A 16,181-nucleotide genomic window follows, 5' to 3' on the forward strand; every position below is an offset into this window, starting at 1 on the left:
TGGCGAATGACTGTGGACTATAGGGAGTTAAATAAGGTGACGCCACCCTTGCACTCTGCAGTGCCCTCAATTCATGATTTAATGGATCGTCTGACTGTCCGCCTGGGGACATATCACTATGTAGTGGACTTGGCCAATGCTTTTTTCTCCATTGACATTGCACCCGAGTGTCAAGAGCAGTTTGCTTTTACGTGGGATGGGCGTCAGTGGACTTTTCAAGTCCTTCCGCAAGGATACTTGCACAGCCCCACTATCTGCCACGGGCTTGTGGCCCAGGATTTGGCACAGTGGGATCATCCATCCTCTGTGGCCTTGTTTCATTATGTTGATGACATTCTGTTAACCTCAGATTCTCTTTCTGATTTAGAGCAAGCAGCTCCCTCTCTTCTCCGCCACCTGAAGTCACGCGGCTGGGCGGTGAATGAGGAAAAGGTCCAAGGCCCTGGCTTATCCGTCAAGTTTTTGGGTGTTGTGTGGTCGGGTAAGACAAAGGTTATACCTGAGGCAATCATTGACAAAATACAAGCCTTTCCCCGGCCGACCAAGGTCTCCCAACTGCAGACGTATTTGGGTTTGCTAGGATATTGGCGGGCGTTTGTACCCCATTTAGCACAAATGGCAAGGCCCTTGTACAATATGATAAAAAAGGGGGCCTCATGGGATTGGACAGAGGCTATAGAGCAAGCCTTCATTGCCACAAAACGGGCAGTGCAGCAGGCACAGGCTCTGCAAGTAGTGGACCCCGGCCGCCCATTTGAACTTGATGTTCATGTAACCCAAGAGGGGTATGGATGGGGCCTCTGGCAACGGCAGGAGCGTCTCCGGTTGCCAGTGGGATTTTGGTCCCAATTATGGAAAGGAGCGGAGGTCCGCTACTCTCTAATAGAGAAACAGCTGGCTGCTGTGTATGCAGCCCTAGTGGCCACAGAAGCCATCACAGGAACAGCACGCGTGTTGGTTAGAACAACGTATCCTGTCCAGGGGTGGGTCCGTACGTGGACCCAGGGACCCAAAACGGGGGTGGCACAGACCACCACCCTCGCCAAGTGGGGTGCCTACTTGGAGCAACGTAGCACCCTTAGTTCAAGCCCTTTGAGCACAGAGCTACAACAGGTCCTGGGGCCTGTGGAGCTTGTAGCCCAGGCTGAGCCAAGTGCTCTGCCTAGAGGGGAGGACTTGGAGCCCTCGCCCTACAAAGAAGGACAGTCCCCCGTACCTGAGGATGCCTGGTTTACCGATGGTTCTAGCCGAGGGGCTGCAGCTGTTTGGACGGCTATTGGTGTGCAGCCCAAAACAGACACCATTTGGTTTGACACTGGGACGGGCCAGAGTAGCCAGTGGGCTGAATTACGGGCTGTGTGGATGGTGATCAGCCACGAGCCTGGGCCCCTAGTTATTTGCACTGACAGCTGGGCGGTGTTCCGGGGCCTAACGCTGTGGCTGCCTACATGGAAACACCAAAACTGGTTGGTGGGACACCGTCCACTGTGGGGTCAAGCCATGTGGCAGGACCTCTGGGACCTAGGGCAGAGAAAGGAGGTGACCTTAATGCATGTCACAGGTCACTCCCCCTTAGTGTACCCAGGTAATGATGAAGCAGACGCCCTAGCACGTGTACGATGGTTAGAGCGGGCTCCGGCCACTGATGTGGCCCATTGGCTGCATAGGAAATTACAGCACGCTGGAAGCCGAACCATGTGGCAGGTGAGCAGACGCTGGGGCCTGCCTTTGAAATGGCAGGAGATAGCAGATGCCTGCTATGACTGTGCCGTCTGTGCCCAGGATAGCCCCCAAAGGCGGAGGCTCCCCTGGGAGACACAGCAAATTACACGAGGGAGGGTGCCCCTCACTCGCTGGCAAGTGGATTACATTGGACCCCTGCCTAAGGCCCGCAATGCGATATATGCATTTACAGCAGTGGACACTGCTACGGGGTTGATGTTTGCTTGGCCCTGTCCGGCTGCGGATCAGCGGCATACAGTGGTCGCCCTTACACGGCTGTGCGCCCTCTATGGGCGCCCCCAAGTCATTGAAAGTGACAGGGGTACCCATTTCACGGGGCAAGAAGTGCAGCGCTGGGCTGCCAGGATGGACGTGCAATGGCTGTTTCACACCCCGTACAATCCACAAGCAGCTGGCATGATTGAACGTTATAATGGTCTTTTGAAGCAAGGTCTCCGGGTGTCAAAACACCCTCCCACGATGCGTGACTGGGCCTCGCGTCTATGGGACGTCCTGAGAGTCCTGAATGAGAGACCACGGAAGGGAGGGCCTGCGCCAGTAGAAGCTCTGCTACATCGAACGGCCGCTCCCATTCAATTACAAGTTACCACAAGTGAGACTCTGTTAAAGCCAGGCTACGGCAGAAATGGGAATATTTTGCTGCCAGCACCCACATGCTTGAAAGCAGGGGAACGGCAGCAATGGACTTGGCCCTGGCAGGTCAAAAGCCCCCACTGTCGGTGGTTGGGTCTGATAGCCCCATGGGGGGCCGGTTTGACTCATGATTTGCAAGTGACGCCAGGGGTGGTGGCTGAGTGGCCACCTCAAGTGACTGTAGTATACAGAGGTCCCGATACCGGGATGATTTTGCGAGGAAACTATGTGCTCTCACTATGGCCTATTATGGGGTCCCCTGTTCTGTTACATGTTGAAACTATGCAAGGGACCCCGAGCACTGCCATAAAGGTTTGGTACCACAAACCGGGAAAGGTGCCAGTGGCAGCAACCCTCCTTTCCCAGGACAAGAAGCTGGCATGTATCCTCCCAGATGGAAGGGATTTGCCATTGTTGGTTCCTAAGACTACCGTTTCTTTTCGTCCATAGGTGTCAGTAGGCTAATACGACACAGGGACTCTCGCGGAAGACGCTTGTGAGGCGAGAACCTGTAGGGGTGGAGTGTGGGGGCAGAGCCCCAGAAAGAAGTTTACAGGCTCTCGGCCTCACGTGGAGGGGTGCTGGCTCGGGTAGTAGATGGCCATCAGCTGTGGCTGATTGGCCGTCAGCTGTAGCCATTGAGCCGTCGGCCACTAATATAACTGCTGCGGCTACGAAGGAGAGCGGAGGAGAGTGGAGGAGAGTGAAAGAGAGTTGTCGGTGGGTTGCAGACAAAACGGACAGCAGGTCGCACGTCCAGTGAACCCAGCCTCCAGTGAGACCATAGTGGTATGACTCCCCTACCTATGGCTCCGGGGGTGTTCCTTTTTGGCCTCACCATATCCTGCGTTCTTGTATGGGGAGCGGGAGCAGAGACCCCGCAGGCCTCCCCGCACGACACCAGGTGTCCCGGTTGGAAGCGCTGGAAGCCCGGGTCCGCCTGTTAGAACAGGGGCCCCAAGGTGGAGACTCTGAGGCGGAGGAAGCAAGTGGAGACAATGTAGCTCCCAACCCCCAAGCCCGGCCCATCATGAAGCACAAGGTGAAGCATGAGCAACCTTTGGGCCCCGGGGGCGTTGCTGCCGGCAACCCAGCTGTGACTGAGTTCACTACCTACACCCCATACACTCCCACTGAGTTGCAGGAGCTGGGGAGGCGGTACAGACAACGCCCTGGAGAGCCAGTCTCGGCTTGGCTGTTACGTTTATGGGATGAGGGAGCAGACAACATTCTCTGCTCCCCAGGCGAGATGGAAAAGCTAGCCTTCGTGACAGTGCATCCGTCCCTGCGACAAAGGTTGCAAAACTGCCATAGGTTGGCCAACAACCAGGGCAACCATTCTCTAATGGCGTGGCTCACAGCTGCGGTACGCACCGTATGGGAACAGGCTGGCAAGCTGCCATACACTGTGAGTCAATGGCAGTCATATACAGAACTTACGCAAATAATCCGTGAAATGGGTATGAGACATGCTATTTTTAACCTCAACATGCAGGGCCCAGATGACGAGCTTTTTACTGCCAGCATGAGAGACCTGGCTGAGTCCAGGAAGTCTGGCTGTGCCCTGAGATGCCCTGGCTGTGCCCAGGAAGTCGGGCTGTTCCCAGAGAGAGTGGCAGTGCCCTGAGAGCCCTGGCTGAGTCCAGGAAGTGTGGCTGAGCCCTGAGATACCCTGGTTGTGCCCAGGAAGTCGGGCTGTTCCCAGAGAGAGTGGCAGTGCCCTGAGAAATCCTAGCTATGCCCGGGGAAACTAGTGGTACCCTAAGAAGTCCAGGAAGTCTGGCCATGCCCAGAAGTACTGGTGGTGCCCTGAGAAACCCTGGCTGTGCCCAGGAAAACTAGTGGTACCCTAAGAAGTCCAGGAAGTCTGGCCATGCCCAGAAGTACGGGTGGTGCCCTGAGAAACCCTGGCTGTGTCCGGGAAGACAGGTGGTACCCTAAGAAGTCCAGGAAGTCTGGCCGTGCCCAGAAGCACGGGTGGTGCCCTGAGAAACCCTGGCATGTCCGGAAAAACTAGGGGTACCCTAAGAAGTCCAGGAAGTCTGGCTGTGCCCAGAAGTACGGGTGGTGCCCTGAGAAACCCTGGCTGTGTCCGGAAAAACTAGGGGTACCCTAAGAAGTCCAGGAAGTCTGGCTGTGCCCAGAAGTACGGGTGGTGCCCTGAGAAACCCTGGCTGTGTCCGGAAAGACTAGGGGTACCCTAAGAAGTCCAGGAAGTCTGGCTGTGCCTAGAAGCACTGGTGGTGCCCTGAGAAACCCTGGCTGTGCCCAGAGAGCCTGGCTGTGTCCAGGATATTGCATTCACCCCCAGGCTCCTCGCACAGGTCCCCTCGCGGAAGACGCTTGTCGCGTAGATTGTGAGGCGAGAGCCTGTAGGAGTGGAGTGTGGGGGCAGAGCCCCAGAAAGTAGTTTCCAGGCTCTCGGCCTCACATAGACAGGTGCTGGCTCAGGTAGTAAATGGCCATCAACTGTGATTGGATGGCCATCAGCTGTGGCTAGTTGGCCGTCAGCTGTAACCAGTGAGCCATTGGCCACTAATATAACTGCTGTGGCTACGCTAGAGAGAGAGAGAAAGAATGGCGGCTAGCAAGAAGATGGCAGCTGGGCTGGCAAGCGTGGATGGCGGTTTGCGGACAGTGTGGATCCAACCTCCAGTGAGTATAGTGCCGCCAGAGAGAATATAGTGGTATGACTCCCCCATCTATGGCTCCGTGGGTGTTTCTTTTTGGCCTCACCATATCCTGCGTTCTCATGTGGGGAGCGGGACCAGAGACCCCGCAGGTCGCCCGGCACGACAGCGATCATGCACCTTATAACGTTTTATTAAAATAATACAATTGAATGATAAAGTACATGGCATATAGGTAGTTATTTTACTATGTATTATTAAAGGTTTATTTTTAGAAAGTTTTTATGTTCTGCTTCTATATTGCTATGTATCCCTATGAAATCCCATGTCATTCTTACATATTCCTCTAAACTTCATATTCAAATATATATGAATGTGTATGTTTTAGTTGAAAGGGAAGGTTTCTTTCTCATAAGCAGACATGGAAATCAAACACAGCACTTGGATTTAACACTGTTACTCTCTTTCCTTCTTAACTCCCAGATATACTGTTTATTGGGGTTACCATGTTAAGCTTAAAGTTTATAAACACTTTCACATTCATTATTTCCTTTGATCTTCACAAGAATCTTGTGGGCTAGAGCAAGCATGCCCACTTTACAGATGACTGAACAAAGACTCAGGAATTTAAAAGACTTTCCTAAAGTCACCAAACCAGTGAATGGCAGAGCTGACCCTTAAAGAGCACCTCTGGCTCCAAGTTCACAGTCAATTCCAATGCCCAACATGATTTCTCTGGACATGGAGTACACGCCCGTCTTATTTCTGTCAGCCTTACCTCGAGAACTTCACTAGTTTCAATTACTATCGGTCGCCCAGAAAACAGTTTACTTATTTGTTTTTCGTCTGTGTCTGAGACCTTTCTCATTTGAATATGCTCCCAGGGAAGATGACAGCTCAATGTCTCACCATACAGTAAGACATAAACTGGCAGACAGCTTCTTCTCTGCAGCAGAATTCCACTTTAGGTTTATGACCGAGGCTTTCGGAAGCTTCAGAGCAGTCAGGACCTTAAAGTCTACAAAACCGGTTGCCCCAGGAGGTAAGGACTTCACAGACCCTCCATGATAGCCAGCTCTTCTGATGTTCCAAATGGCATCCGTCCCATCATATGCACTTCAGGATAGAGACAATATTTTCTGAATTCTACTGAATTGTACCCGCCCTCTGTATATTTAATGAAGACACCATCTGTAGGAGGCAAATAAATGACTGCGTTCACAATAACCAAGTTCCTTTGAGACTGACTCTCAGGGGTGCTTGATAACTTTGGGTGCTCTTTTTCCTTGTAGTTCACTGTGAAAGATCAAACTATTCATCTTTCAGAAAGTAGAGTCATGAGAGTGTGCTTGTATCTATAACATTTTATCTTCATTACTTATAAAATAACTGCTAGTTTAAGACCCACACTTGTCAAGATTAGTTTAGCATTCCACATAAAAATGTCTGATAGGTGGGCCTACCTGGTGGCTCAGGCAGTTGGTGCTCCATGCTCCTAACTCCGAAGGCTGCTGGTTTGATTCCCACATGGGCCAGTGGGCTCTCAACCACAAGGTTGCCGGTTTGACTCCCGCAAGGGATGGTGGGCTGTGCCCCCTGCAACTAGCAACGGCAACTGGACCTGGAGCTGAGCTGCGCCCTCCACAACTAAGACTGAAAGGACAACCCTTGAAGCTGAACGGCACCCTCCACAACTAAGACCGAAAGGACAACAACTTGACTTGGAAAAAAGTCCTGGAAGTACACACTGTTCCCCAATAAAGTCCTGTTCCCCTTCCCCAATAAATTCTTTTTTAAAAAAAAATGTCTGATAGGCAGCTGCACATCCAAAATGAGAACTTCGAGGAAAAATCTGAGTTTAAGAAATAAAATTGAATCATGTTATTACTTACAATGCCTTTGGCAGCAAATAACAGAAAACTCGGACAAAATTTGGCTTAAAAATAATTTATTTCAAGTGACAGGAAGTTAAAAGGCAAGGTGGACTCTGGGATTGGTTGGTTTAATGACTCAAAAATAGCATCAAGAATCGAAGTTATTTTTCATTTATCTGCTGTGCCCTCATGGGGATAGCATGGCTGCAGCAATACCAAAAATTACATCCAGACACCACAAAATCCAGAATATGGAAGAAGCCATCTTTTCTTATGTCATTTTCTTAGGTGTAAGGAAACCTTTCCCAGCAGCCTCCACCAGAATTCCAGTAGTGCTTCCTTGACCACACTATACATTCTTTCCTAAGGAATTACTGGCAAGAGGAATGAGATTACCTCGATTGATATGACACTCAGAATTTACCCTTCTGGGGATGGAGATGAAGCCAGCCTGCCCAGAAGTACAGGGCTGGGTGAAGTAGATACCTGAATAAAACCAAAGTTTTTATGGAAGTGAGGAACATGAAGAAATGGATGCAAGAGGATGCAATTGAAAGCAAGTAAAGACACCAACTTCAGGAATTTAAAGAAGAGCCAGGAAAGGTCAAGAAGCAGTAATTAAGGGAGCAAGAGAACTTCGAAAGAAACTTTAAGGATGTTACATGTAGGTTTAATACGGTTTTGAATCCACTTGTTTATGACAAAGACCAAAAAAAAGTTGCCTTGATATAAAAATGAAGTCGTGCCAACAGAGCATCATTCTCCATCTGTTGTCAGTGATAAGCAATCAGCAGCCTCACTTCTGAGGGGCCCGGGGTGGGGGGGGAGCTTATCAATAAGAACACGTGGTGAGGTGCAACAACTATGGCAAGGGGATATTTAGACTATAAATACTGAGAGTTTGTGAGGTCTATTTGAGAGTTTTGGTTTAGATGAGGTGATTCTTCACGAATCTAAAAACTCTCTAAAGACCCTTGAGGCATTCAGTACTGTCCTGAGGAGACACTCCTCATAGGCAGTGGTGATAAACCACTCAGTGGCCCTTCGAAAGAGATCAGCCTACCTACCAACACTGGCATCCTCATTCCCTAGCAACATGGGACTTTTACTTTTGCACCAGCAGCTGGAAATCAGCTCTTGGTTGGTCACCAACTCTACCTCGCCGCGCCTCCTGGTATAAAAAGGTACACCCCATATTAAATTTGGATTTTATTCCTTCACCTCCCCTTGTCTGGAACAATAGTGTGATCAACCTGTCATTTGTTTGGGGTATGTTATTTCTTTGACCTATTAAGAGATATCATCCTGTATGCTGTTGGCTTTTGAAATTATCACTCCCTCAGCGAACCTGTGCTAAACAAATTGCTGGCAAAGACAGAAGCAGCTTCTCAGCATGACTTTGGCTGCCTCCCCAAAACAAACAAGACAAAACAAAGGATAATCTGGGCACACCTTAAAAAGGCAGGGAGAGAGAGAAACTGAACCGGAGTTTTATTGTTTTGTATCCACAGATATCTAAGAAGGAGGATGGTCCTATATATTCTGGTTCCTGATGAGGGAGGTACCTGTGTTTACAATGACCACCACCCAAAACCACATTTTCTCAGACAGTTCTACGTTAGTGAAGCTTTATTAGTATAATTAACGTACACTTAATATATCATTAAACTTAATTTTTACCAACTGGGAGTCCTGATTCTTAGTTTCCAACCCTCAATAGTGAAGACTGACTTGCCGAGCAATCCTAATAGGACGTCAATAGACAAATATATTTCTTTGATTCCATAGTCATCAAACAACCTCTGACCTTGATTTAGTTTCCCATATCATGAGAATATCATTTCCCATTATCTTCCCACTGTTCCAACACACACACTTAAAATGCATTCACTTCATGCCTTCCGTTCTCAAAAATGCCCCCATTTGAACAATAAATTATATCTTGACCGTACATGGAAAGAGTTGATCTGCCTCCCTGTCCTTTTGGAATATACCAGTTTGCTCTTCAAAACTACCAGTGCCAGGACCACCTGTGCTGTGCGGCCGCCCCAGTAATACCCAAGACTGCACAGTACTGCCCACAAAGCTCTGATGGAGCCCTGGCCATTGACTGCTTTCCCCTACAAGACAATGGATGAAACAATCTTAAATAAATGAAATAGCATTTTGTTACCAGGTTACAAATGTAGAAATGATATTAGCAAAATATCAGTATTTTGCAACATACATGCAAAACTAAACACTGTTTTTACTGCCCTGTCCTAGTTGTCCAATGTGTAGTATGAAAGGGTAGGACCAAACAAGATCTTTAATTTCTTTATATTCCGTAGCCTATGATTTTATTAATTTACTGCAAATATCTGTATCTTCTTTGGGGACAGATATTGTAGATCCAGCTCTTTTAATGAAGTTGCTGTCTTTGCTTAAAATAACTGAACCAGGAGGTAGACATCACAGGGTTTTCTTTTCTCATTTGAGAACTCAGCGTGGCCTCTCACTTGTACCCTTGTCATTTTTATGAGGCACTACTTAGTGTAAGCACCAATAAGTAATTACAGTGTAGCGGTATGTCAGTAAAATGTTCACACTTTTTCCAGTCAGTATTTTTGAATTTGTTTCTTTTTCAAATTATCTGCTTAAAGGAAGGGAACAAGAAATTCCTAGATAATACAGATAATAAGGATGACCGGTATTGCAATGATACAACACCAAAAACAAGATCCATGAAAAAAAATAAATAATGGACAAGCTGGACTTCATTAAAATTACAAACAGTTTGTGATGTCCTGAGAAAAGCCCAGTTTGCCCTGAGAAAAACTCTGTCAAGAGAATAAGACCTGCCACAGACAGGGAGAAAATATTTGCAAACGATACATCTGATAAAGGACTATTATCCAAAATATACAAAGAACTCTTGAAATACAACAAGAAAACAAACAACTTGATTATAAAAGGGGCCAAAGACCTTAACAAATACCTCCCCAAAGGAGAAATACAGATGGAAAACAAGTGTTATGAAGAGATGCTCCACAACCAATGTAATCAGGAAAATGAAAGTTGAAACAACAACGAGATACACACCTATTAGAATGGCCAAACTCCAGAACACTGACACAGCTACTTTGGAAGACATCTGGTGAGTACTTATAAAACTAAACACATTATTGCAATTTATTGTACAATATATGCCAAATTCTGCTGGGTGCTTAAAATATATTCTTTCTTAACCCTCAGAATAACTATATGAAGCATTACCCCTCTTTTATACATGAAGAAACTGAGGTGAAGAGAAGTTTGTTCACCCCTTCAGTGTCACCAACTAATAAATAAACGTCTGTGTCAGTCTCAGCCACCTCCTGGCCCAATCCAACAAAGACTGCTTTGTGAAATTACATGGGAGGATTCTTGAAGCCATGCATTTACTTACAATGTCTCCAGTTAGGGCCTCTAAACTCTCTGGAATCAAACATCTGTAGACTATCAACTATCAACTTGTTCAGTGCTCAGATGGCTTCCACATTACAGACTAGAAAAAAATGGCGACTGTTGTTATAAAGCAGAATCAACGAACTAGACTCAAAAGGAGTATGTTTCTCTCTCAATATGTATATAATATATACTCATGTATACACAGAAATGTATTTATTTCTAGATAGAAAAATCTATATAAATATGTATATATATATATATATATTCAGGCAATGTTTCCATTGTAGTGAGGCAGACTGCAAACTTCTTTATATGCAGAGAAAGATAAGATGGTTTTCTTGACATTTCTAGAATTCGGTACCCAGAATTTCAACTCACATCTCTGATACCAAGCTGCTCCCAGAATGTTGTCCTGAGACCTTTATTTATATGGAAACAAGAAGGCCCAGATGAAGGGTGTGTGTGTGGGTTTAATGTCACTCTGAAAGTGGGTACTTGTTTAAACTAGTGTAAACTAGTTTCAATGAGTAAACTTAATTCTCATGTCCTCTGCATCTAATGTATTTTTATTGTGAGTGGCAAGTAGTAAGGGTTAGCATTTTGTGGCATAGCTTTGAAAAGACACTAATGTGAATGCTTCCCATTGCTTCTCTCCCCTTCCTATATCTCCCAACCATAAATTGGGGGTGATGAAACATTTTCTACCATCATTGCTGAAGTAGGTTACAGAGGGAAAGCTAACCCCCAGATTTTCACTTCAAGCTAAGTCAAGGCAAGCAGTATAAAGTACGAGGTCAGACAATTAAGTTCGTGAACTCATCCTAGAAATAGTGCTATATACCTCATTGCTGACTATCACTACAGTCACCTTCGAAGAACTCCCCTTGGAAAGCTATGTACTGAGATCAGTGCCTAGTCCACCCTTTAAAGCAATTTTGGAACTCTTTTTCTGGAATGGCCATCAGAGCTGTCGTCGTATTACCATTGATGTCTTGAATGTCATAAAAATGTCTTCCGTTCAGTATTTCCTTTTCTTCGGGTAAAGAAAGAAGTCATCGGGGGTCAGATCAGGTGAGTAGGGAGGGTGTTCCAATACAGTTATTTGTTTACTGGCTAAAAACTCCCTCACAGACAGTGCCGTGTGAGCTGGTGCATTGTCGTGATGCAAGAGCCATGAATTGTTGGTGAAAAGCTCAGGTTGTCTTACTTTTTCACACAACCTTTTCAGAACTTCCAAATAGTAAATTTGGTTAACCGTTTGTCTAGTTGGTGCAAATTCATAATGAATAATCCCTCTGATATAAAAAAAGGTTAGCAACATCGTTGCAACAAAGTTAGTGAATTTAATTGTACCACCTTTCATCTGTACCAGTAGGGGCTATTAAATCTTGAAAGAAAAGCAGGCACCCTGCAAGCCTGTTTGCTTCACAGTCACTGGAATATGAAATCCAGAAGTGTTGAGCAAGAAGTCACTTGAACAGCAAGAAAAGCTGAGCAAATCCCACTAAGTTTGTAAACAGTGTAGGGGCATCCAAAAACCATCTCTACCAGACAGGACATGCCAGTTTGGTAGTTGTATATTTTATTTAAAACACAATTTCATACTGAAAACTTAGAAAATCACTATACAACTTAGCAAACTAAGTATGTCACATAAATTTATATCCAGAGTGTTACAGTGCTAATTCGTATGATAAGATCATGCAAGAGTTCCTTACCTTTCTGACTCATGACTGTTTCCTTCTTTTAAAAAGACAAACATTATAGAAGCAGAAGAATGAAAGATTCTGAATACGACAACTGGTATTGGGGAATAATTTGCACATGGCATGGTGAAGTATACTCCATGGTCTAGAAGACAAGATAAATGCAAATAGGTTTGCATCGTTAGAGAGTCTCAAGTGTGACAGACAATTAAGGTTAAGAGTACACGATTAAGTGTGACCAAAGTGATTTATAGATGATGTTAAGAATGGAAACGGTTATTTTTTAGAGTTGTTTATAGCTTGGGTGCAATAAAAGCTGGTGGCTAAGATGTTCATTCAAAATCCCTTCCAACCTAGGAGTCTGGAAGTGGTTCCATTCCTTGATCCTTTAGTGCCACCTATGGTTCCAAATTAGAAACTGTCATTTTAAAATGTAAATTCTAGATACTAGGAACAGTATCTGGTTTTAAATTCGCATATTTATTACTCAATTATATTTTGCCTTCTGGGTTTGACTAAATGAACGAAATATTGTTCTGGAGGGCATCTGACAATATCCATTAAGACATTTTAAAATGTTTAGACTCTTTAACCCAGTAATCCATGTTTAGGAAATGATGAGCGACAAAGACACGTGTATAGAAATATTTATTCCAGGATTACGTAAAGGAATGTAATGTTCAAATCATTATAACATATATATGGTACAGAATATGATGCAGTCATCTAAAATAAGTCAATAAAATAAAATTACCTTTAGTTACTTTCCATAATTTTTCTTTTATAAAAATTAGTTTATAAAAGATTTTAGGTCTTTTATAAACTGTCAAAACCCTAAAGAGATATGTAACTCTACATTGTGCAATAGCACACCAAAAATAATATAATTTATAACCCACAAAACTAAAAAGCCATGTGCCTAGAAAATAGAATGTATAAATATGCTGGAAGAGATTATTGTCTTTCGCATATACATCAGTCAAGATAAACAAGATAAAATTCCTACTTAGAAAAAACATAAGTCACTAGAAGGAAACTCCATCTTTCTGAACGATAACACACTTCCCCTGGGCTTCCAGCCTGGTCTGCATCTAATTGTCAGAGAGGCGCCTAGTCTCCACCTCTGCTTTGGGATCCACGCTGTTACCTACTCAAAAACTTTTTACCATTCATTATCCCTTTTCTTCTCTTCTGTATATTCAACCTTTCCTCTCAATTGAATGTGTTCCTCCAGCTCTAAAATATACTCAAATGTCTGTTACCTAAAATAATAATAACAAATAATAATTCCTCACTCAAATACGGGACCTCCACCTCCTCACTTCTAGCAAACTATACTCCGATCTCTAGCTCTCACTTCACAATCTTCTTAATTTTTATATTTGTTACCATAACTTTCACACCTCCTGTTCAACGTTACACTCACTCCAGTCTGGTACATGCTCCCATCACTCCATTAAAACAGGTCTCTGTAAAGTCACTAATGACCTCCACATTACTAAATTCATGGATTTTTTTTTCCAGTATTCATTGCAGTGTTTCAGCACTAATCTTGAAATATGCCTCTTGGCCAACACCGTTGACTAATGACTCCTTCCTGAAACACTCACTACTGTTGGTTCCCTCCCTTCTCCAGCCACTCCTCTGTTTATCTTGCTGCTCATCTTCTCCTTCACCATTAAATATTATAGCTCAGTCTTTGGCCTTCTTCTCACTCCTTAATCTCTTCCAAGGCAATTTCTTTATAGCTATGATTTCAATTACCACCTATACACAAATGATTCACAAACCTTAATTTCTTAATTTCTAGCCCAGTGCCTTCCCCTGAGCTCCAGGAATGCATGTAAAAAAATAAACATTATATATATATATATATATATATATATATATATATATATATATATATATATATATATATATATATATATATATATATATATATATGATATATATATAAGATATATATATAAGATATATATATAAGATATATATATATATCTTCACTTCTTAGAGGTCTCTAAGGCATCTCAATCCCTATTTGACCAAAACCTAATTAATGATTTTCCTTCCAAATTTACTCTTTTAGTCCCCTTTCAATTCTATAAATGGTCCTACCATCAGTTATGCAAACCAAAATCCTAAGTCATTCTTGATGCTTCCCTCTCCTTCATCATGCATATTCAATCCATCTCCATACTCTGTTGCTTCTAATTCCTACCTCTTAAATCCATCTTCTCTCTGTCTCCACCGCCATCCCGAATGAGGTCACCGTTAGCTCTTGTCTGCATTACTGCAACAGTCTGATTAATTTTAACAGTCATAATAGTTTTATTTCCTTTTTCCCAATCTGTATACTATTTATTTACTCTTTTGTCTAAATGCACTAGCTAGGATCCCCATATAATGGTGAGTAGGATTGGAGAGAGGACATCTTTGTCTTGTTCTTGATCTCAGGGGGAAAGTATCCAGTTTCTCACCATTAAGTATGATGTTAGCTGTAGGTTTGTTTGTAGATGTTCTTCATCAAGGAGAGAAATTTCTCCTCTACTCCTTGCTGAGAGTTTTTATTATGAATGAGTGTTGAATTTTGCCAAATGCTTTTACTGTATCAATTAGTAAAATTGTATGATTTTTCTTCTCTGGCCCACTGATGTGGTGGATTACATGAACTAATTTTCAAATGTTGGAACAGCCTTCGTATCTGGAATAAATCTCACTTGCTTGTGATGAATAATTATTTTTAAACACTGTTGGATTCAATTTGCTAATACCATTTTGAGGATTTTTGCATCTACATTGATGAAAGATCAGTCCATAGTTTTCCTTTCTTACAATGGCTTTGTTTGGTTTTGGTATTAGGGTAATACTAGCCTATAGAATAAGTTAGGATGTGTTCCCTTGTCTTCCATTTTCTGCAAGAGATTGTATACAACCAGTATTGTTGCTTTTTTAAGTGTCTGGTAGAAATCACCAGTGAAACCATCTAGGCCTGATGCTTTCTTTCTTGGAAGGTTATTAATTACTGATTTTATATCTTAAAAAAATTAAGCCTATTCAGCTTAGCTATTTCTTCTTTTGTGTGTTTTAATAGTTTGTGTCTTACAAGGAACTGGTCTAGTTCATCAAAAATTCCAAATTTGTGAGCATAGAGTTGTTCATGGTATTCCTCTATTATTTTTTTAATGTCAGTGGGATAAGTGGTGATGATCTCTGTTTCATTTCTGATATTATCATTTATGTTTGTTTTTTTTCCTTTGTTAGTCTGTGTTCTAGGTTGAATTATGACACCACCACCCCCGCCCACCAAAAAGAAAATCACATGTTGACATCCTAACTCCTAGTAATTTCTAGTACCTAGGAATGTGACCTTATTGGGAAATAGTCATTGCAGAGGTAATTAGTTGAGATAAGGTCATAATGGAATAAGGTGGGCCTCTAGTCCAATATGATTGCTGTCCTTATGAAAAGAACACCATGTGAAGAGTTAGAGACACATACAGGGAAGAAAGACCATGTGAAGACACAAGGGTTCTAATAAGGACCCCCCTTGACATATGCCCCAGGAAAAATGGTGACAATGGATTAGGATAATGCAAGGAAGAAAAATGTAACAGATAAGTTCAGTTTTTCTAGTTATTTGTTTCTGCGTAGTTGTTCTCTGCCATTTGAGTAAAACATGCAGAGAAGCTCACATGAAAAGTTTAAGACATGCCTAACCCAACACTGTGCTGCTCAGAACGTTCAAGAATAATTCAGGAAGAATGATACCAAGTATTAATATGTAAAGAGCTGCAAAACTGAGGAGTATGGTCATTTAGAAGCCTCTGGTGCTCAGAGACTCTGTCCTTTGGAAGATATGGGTCAGATCTCATAGGATTACCGTTTGCTATGCATCTTGAATAAGATAGAACTTCAACCTTGAACACTGAATCTCATGGGCTCATGACTTAGCCAATCAATTCCAGGCTCCAAAATATTTGAATCCCTAGGAAAGTTTATTTATAACAGAAAGAGACAGCCTCCATGATTGTTCTTTTTCAGGAAACTGGAAAGAGTTATTTAAGGGGTTCAGAGAAAACAAAAGGCGCACACCAACTTGGAATGATTGCTATACATGGAAGTTAGTTGCCGGAGAAATGAAAGCAAAAATCTGCCTCCATCCAGAA

The sequence above is a fragment of the Rhinolophus sinicus genome, chromosome 4, assembly GCF_057876585.1.
Source record: "Rhinolophus sinicus isolate RSI-liver-muscle chromosome 4, RSI-T2T, whole genome shotgun sequence".
Classification (NCBI taxonomy): domain Eukaryota; kingdom Metazoa; phylum Chordata; class Mammalia; order Chiroptera; family Rhinolophidae; genus Rhinolophus; species Rhinolophus sinicus.